At 32.2% G+C, this 6,978-nt stretch overlaps 1 protein-coding gene and 1 pseudogene across 1 annotated transcript in view; one reads left to right on the top strand and one right to left on the bottom strand.

Moving 5' to 3' along the window:
• The window catches only part of LOC141539029 (beta-1,4 N-acetylgalactosaminyltransferase 2-like), a 76,038-nt gene extending 75,044 nt beyond the window's left edge, over nucleotides 1-994 (bottom strand). The window contains exon 1 of the mRNA XM_074261240.1: nucleotides 910-994. The gene's annotated coding sequence lies outside the window, so the exon portion shown is untranslated. The remainder of the gene's footprint in view (nucleotides 1-909) is intronic.
• A 663-nt stretch (nucleotides 995-1,657) lies between these two features.
• Nucleotides 1,658-2,315, top strand: LOC141540805 (chondroitin sulfate N-acetylgalactosaminyltransferase 2-like; annotated as a pseudogene).
• The last annotated feature ends 4,663 nt before the right edge of the window (nucleotides 2,316-6,978 follow it).

A 6,978-nucleotide genomic window follows, 5' to 3' on the forward strand; every position in this document is an offset into this window, starting at 1 on the left:
AACATATCATAAGGATTTATACCAAAACTGCAAGGTTTGATTCAATATTAAAAGCTATTAACATAACTTACTATCTAATTAACAAAACTATTAAAAATCATGTGATTATCTCAACAGATGCATAACAGGCCTTTGACAAAATAAAATACCTATTCCTAATTTTTAAAACATGAGGGAGCATGGGAATAAAGGGAGTTCTTCTTTAAAAATATGAGCCATCTATCTAAAACTATCAGCAAGCATTATCTTTAAAGAGGATGAGCTAGAAACTTTCCCAGTAAGATAAGGGGTAAAGCAGTACCTCTATTACTCACTATTATACTAGAAATGTTAACTATAACAATAAGACAAGAAAAAGAAATAGAAGAATTTAAATAAGCAATGAAGAAACAAAACTATCACTCTTTGCAGATGATGTAATGGTATACTTAGAGAATCCTATAGAATCAACTAAAAACTATTTGAAATAATTAGTAACTTTAACAAAGTTGCAGAATTAAAAAAAAACATATAAATCATAAGCATTTCTATATATTGATAACAAAACCCAGCAGAAGAGATAGAGAAATTCCATTTAAATAACTGGAGATAATATAAAGTACTTGGGAGGCTACCTGCCAAGACAAACCTAGGAACTATATGAACACAATTACAAAACATTTTACATACAAATAAAGTCAGATCTAAACAATTGGAAAAAATATTATTCATGGGTAAGCTAAGTCAATATAATAAAATTATATTTTGACCTACATTAATCTATTCAATGTTATATCAATCTAACTACCTAAAAATATTTTGTTGAGCTAGAAAAAATTATAACAAGATTCCATCTGAAAGAACAAAAGGTCAAGTATATCAAGGGAATCAATGAAAAAAAAATGTGAAGGAAGGTGATTTTAGCCGTACCAGATCTCAAACTGTAATATAAAGAGATAATTATCGTTATTCCGGGAGGCAAGGCGGCTGAGGCTGGGGATGGCACGAGGTGGGGTGAGAAGGCGAGGGGGTGGGGGCGTGGGAGGGAGGCTGCGGAGGAAGTAGCTCCTCGGTCTGGGGCTCTGCAGCAGCTGCATCCCCAAACTCTGGGATACATCCTCGCCCTCCTCCTGCTCAGCAGGCTGGGATCATCTGTGATTCAGATTCAGGATTGCTTGTATTGTGTATACCCAGCAATTGTGGTTTTTCAAACAGCCTAAAATTTGTTCTGAAAGAATGCAAATAATCTTTACATCTTCATCACACAGATGATGCAGTCTCTTCAGTTTGCTGCCTTGAACAATAGAAGCTGATGGAGTTAGAATATAAAATACTTGATTTGGGTTTGCTGAAGGACAATATCACATTGTCCAGCAAAGCATAACTCATTTAATGGATTTCATCTGACTTGCTAAATCATATTGCCTTATCTCTCTTGGACTTTGTGGGTAACAGTACAGGAAATGTTCGTTTAACCTTACTGTATTTGCAAATAAACATTACTAATATATAAAAATAATTTTTGAGCTCCAGCAGAATTCATATATCTACCCTCTTCAAGAATCCTGATTTTATTCTTTTGAAAGATTTTAATGATGATGTTTTTCTAAAGAATGAACAGGAAAAGAACAAAAAAGCATTGAGAAACTACATATTGATAAGAACGACCAGAAGTTTAATGTTTCAAGCCAAGCATCCTCAGCTACTAATGGGTCTTACCCTTCTGGGTATGTTTATATTATTTATGCACCTTCTTGAGTGCATTCCCCAGACTGATGGTAATGCTTCTTTTCCTAGTATCATAGGAGAGAATTATGGTAAAGACTATTGCCAAGATCTCCTACAAGAAGAAGAAGAAGATTATTAAACCCAAGGGTATCTAGCCTGAATCATCAGGTGGCCCAACTCAAACAAGAATTATAGGAGAAGAGTGAAAAAATAAGATTATTGCTTGAAAAAAGAATACAAGTGCATATGGTATGGGTTACCAAGGCACCAAAGAACAAATATCTAGTGATCTTCTGAAGTTTCTTTATTCTCAAACTGGCAACGCTGAGGTAAGCATAAGAATCAAACTACCTACTGAATATAGTGCCATCTCTCATAAAGTTATACCTTTATCTGATTGATACCCAGAGGAAAAGTCTTTTAGAAAAAACAAGAAAGAGAAGTTGGTGAAAGTATTTGAGGCTGACCTGGAAGTTATTAATAATCCTAATGAAGAAGATGAAGATGGACTGGTTGGGGAAAAACAACTATTTTTTGAAAATGATTTTGTAAATTATATGATGATCAACTCTGATGAACGTGACTCTTTGCAACAATGAGGTGATTCAAGCCAATTCCAATAGATTGTGATGGAAAGAGCCATCTGCATCCAGAAAGAGAACTGTGGGGACTGAATGTAGATCACAATATAGTATAGTTACCTTTTTTGTTATTGTTTGTTTGCTTTTTTCTTTCTCATTTCTTTCCTTTTTGATCTAATTTTTCTTGTGCAGCATGATAAATGTGGAAATATGTATAAAAGAATTGCACATGTTTAACATATATTGGATTACTTGCTGTCTAGGGGAGGGAGTGGGTGGAAGGGAGGGAAAAATATGAAACATAAGGTTTTACAAGTGTGAATGTTGAAAACTATTTTTGCATATATTTTGAAAATATAAAACTATTGTTCAAAAAAAGAAAATGATTTTGTAGAAAATGAAGAAACAGAGGCTCAGAGAAATTAAATGACTTGCCCATAATTGCCCAGATAGTAATTATCAGTGGGATTTGAATCCAGGTCTTCTCCTCATATCAGCCCTGTGAGATTATTATAATACTGAGAGAAAAGGGACACACTATGAACTCTGTTTTAAGAAGGCAGATGTCAGTGGATAGAGCACCAGCCCTGAAGTCAGGAGGACCTGAGTTCAAATCCAGCTTCAGACACTTAACACTTCCTACTTGTTAGACCCTGGGCAAGTCACTTAACCTCAATTGCCTCAGCAAAAAACAAAACAAACAAAGCAGATCTTCAATTCTGATGGATGTGGCTTTTTTCAACAATGAAATGATTGATGCCAGTTCCAATGATCTTGTGACAAAGAAAACCTTCTATACTCAGAGAAAGGATTGTGGGAACTGAGTGTGGACCACAACATAGCATTTTCACTCTTTTTGTTGTTCTTGTTTGCTTGCATTTTGCTTGCTTTCTCATTTTTTTTCCTTTTTGATCTGATTTTTCTTGTACAGCATGATAATTGTAGAAATATGCATAGAAGAATTGTATATTTAAACATATATTGGATTATTTGACATTTAGGGGAAGGGATGGGGGAAGAGGAAAAAATTTGGAACACAAGCTTTTGCAAGGGTCAATGTTGAAAAATTATCCATGCATATGTTTTGTAAATAAAAAGCATTAATAAAAAAGAAGGCAGATCTTATAGAAAATATAGACATGTCACTTTTGTCACTTTGAACCTCTTATGACAGTAAAGAGTGAAACCATTGAAATAACCACATAAGTTATTACCCAGTGGTATTCAGTTTTTATAATCCTACTATTATTTTTGCCATCAACAGTTGATCAGCAATTAATTGTTTAGTGATAAGTTGACCCTACAGCACGTGCATCCAGTCAAAATCCATAAACAAGCCTTCTTACACCTTGGAATGCTTGTCTTCTGGTTAGAAATAGACTTGTCTCCATAAATAAACATATGGGATATATAGTGAATCTGTTGGATAAATTACATCATCATTTTAATGCATTATAATATGAACAATCAACTCTTGCCTTAATTAGTTTACAAAAATGCCATGTCTCTCTCAAGAACCTTTTTATCTTCCAAATTTTTCTGAGCTCAACGCAATTCACTTATCTGAAGTGAGAAGAAAAAAATTAAACATTTGTTTAATCGAAACCATCAATTTTGTGAGAATATAGAAACAAAGAACAACTGCCCAATTTGTCCAATAAAAATCTAATATTTTCCTCCCCAAGTTGCTATGCTTTCTATTTCAGTTGTAGTACTGTGCTTTTTAGACATGATTTGATTATGTGTTTGCATTTGATCAGTTTAATTTATCCTGCTGATAGTATTAGTATCAAATTTATATATAGAAGAAAATGTGTTGTTTTCTGCTAAATAGTAATGCTTTTTGTCTGAATTAGTTGTATGGTCATTTGAGTACTTGATTGGTCTTCATAAGACAATGACTGAGAAGCCATAGTAGTTAGCAGAGATTAATTGGTTCACCCATGGTAACTCTGCCAAGTACAACAGTAGCAGAGATTGGAACTTAATACCTTTGAATTGATGTATTGTTTTGCCCCTGATCTCTGAAAAAATGTGTAGCAATAGGAAAGCTACTGAAAAACTTGACTTTAGGTGACAGTACATGGCTGGATTAGATATGTAATATTAATGTTCCATTACATTCTTAATCATCATATTACAAGATTAGTAATCATATAGAAAAAAATTAGTTACACTATTTTTATACTTTGAAGAATAAAGTATATCAAAAAATTTTGAATAATAGTTATATGGTATAGCTTCTAGGGAAATATAGCCCTCCCCCCTACCCCAACCTTGGGGGACTTCTGTTCTGGTAATCTATCTGATTCCAAAATACTCTGGCTTTGCCCCCTCTCCATATACCCAACCTAGGAATACTATTGTTCTGACAATCTGTCTGATTCTGAATAGACCATTCCTCAATTAATTGCTGACTGACAATCTTGTCATCAAGAACCAAATTCCAGAGACCACTCCTCAGTTCATTGCTGACTATCAGAAAATTTGTTGGTCAGTGGTAACCAAATTCCAGAGACCACTCCTGGGCCACAGAATTAGTATGTCAATGATAGAAAGCTGGATAAATGTGTCCCCTTGCTTCTGTTTCTCTGCTAATTTCTTTTGAAAATTCAACCTGCTTTGTAATGGCATTACGATTACAATAAACTTTGCCCCTTGACTAGGAAATGGGTTGAAACCTGCAAATTTTTTGGAGACACCTCATGACACCCATCTATAACTTTTGGCGTCCTCTTCCCAACCTCAATAATAGCATTATGGAACATTAGTTGAAGGGGTTATAGAAATCAAGTAATTCAATATCCTTGTTATACAATAAGGTAACAACTAATTTATTTGAGACAAACAACTAGATAAATGGAAGACAAGACCAGGAACTAGTCTCTCTGCATCTTCAGTCTGGTGTTTTTACCCCCACACTTGCTGCCTCCACAGAAGACCCTTTCATTATATTGATAAAACATTATGTATGTATGAAGTGCAGTTAATTTATACACAAATAACATTTTCTTATGTAAGCTAAGCAAATAGTTCTGTTGGATAAATTTCAGAATGTTATAAGGACTGAATAGGCTTTTTTTTAAATCTTTGCATCGTTATACATATAAGGGAAAAGAACATTTAATAATTCCCATTTTCTGACATATGTTGAAAGGTACTCTTTCTATGGGGAAAAAACTTATAGTCTTTTTGGGTTGATAAGTAAAACTTCACAGGAAGTGATTCAGTTTACATGCAATAAGACTTACATTGATTTAGAATAATAAAAAATGAACAATGTAATATGTTGAAGTGTCTTAAATATTTTTTAAAATCCATTTTATTAAAATGTAAACTATATATGGACACATACATGAGTATTGCTACTAAGATGTATATTATTTTAAAATTGCATTTATGGTAAACTTATGTTGTCCCACAAACAAATAATTACTATAACAAATCTATAGGGATTGTTTTATTTGGAAGTTGGAATTATGTCAAAGGAATGCTTAATTTTTTAAATATTTTGTTTAAAAAAGGTGCTGCTTTTAGATTGGATTCCTCTTATTGTCACTAAGACTGAAAATTTAAAGGAAGAAATATTTTGAACATTTTATCAAATAAGAATCACACTATATTTGAATTGTTCCAAATTCCAAATTGTGGAATCTGTTAGAATTTACTGTAGTCTTGATAAATGTTTAATTCATCTCTACTTGAATAAAGTTGGATATAAGCATTAAATTTAATGTTAAAAATTATTCTGTACATCCTCATATATAAATTGCCTGTTATTTATTGTGAAGACCAGTGTAGTATGGTATTTAAAATGACAGAATCAAATGACAAAGTTAAGCTTCAATTGTTTCTTTTTGTATGTCAAAATTAGCTGTATTTTCTGCATTTTTATTTTTATTTAAATATGAAAATTAGGAAATGGAAACATTACCATGTTTTCATCATTATATAGTACTAGTAACGTATTTTATTACCAACAACAATAAAAAAGGGTAATTATTTTTTAAAAGCTACTACTAGCTAAGAAATAGAGCAGTGGATCAGTGGTGCATGTTATATACAGTAAATGAACATAGTAACGTAGTATACAATGAATCCCAAAATGTAAACTTTTGGAACAAAAATTCATTATTTGACAAAAACTAATGGAAAAAAATTGGAAAAAAGCATGACAGAAATTAGGTATAGTCCAACACCTCACGCTATTATTACAAGATTAGATCAAAGTGGATATATCTTTTCAACATAGAGATACCATAAGGAAATTAGTAAAGCATGGAATGGTTTATTTGTCAGATCTATGGATAAAGAAAGAATTTGGGACCAAAGAAAATATAGAAAGTATTACAAAATGTAAAAGATAATCTTAATTATATAAAATTTAAAAGATTTTCCAGAAACAAAACCAATGCAACCAAAACTAAAAGGAAATGGAAAACTGGGGAGAATTTTTTGCAACAAATGCCTTTGATAAAGATCTCATTTCTCATTTAGAGAATTAACTCAAATTTATAATAATATAAGTCATTCTCCAATTAATAAATCATCAAAGGATATGAACAGGTAGCTTTCAGATGAAGAAAAACAAAGTTATCATAATCATATGATAAAATGCTCTGTAAGTATTGATTAAAAAATTAAAATTAAAACAACTCTGAGGTACCACTTCATACCTATAAGATTGGTT

The sequence above is a fragment of the Sminthopsis crassicaudata genome, chromosome 4 (assembly GCF_048593235.1).
Source record: "Sminthopsis crassicaudata isolate SCR6 chromosome 4, ASM4859323v1, whole genome shotgun sequence".
In the NCBI taxonomy this organism is placed as follows: Eukaryota; Metazoa; Chordata; class Mammalia; order Dasyuromorphia; family Dasyuridae; genus Sminthopsis; species Sminthopsis crassicaudata.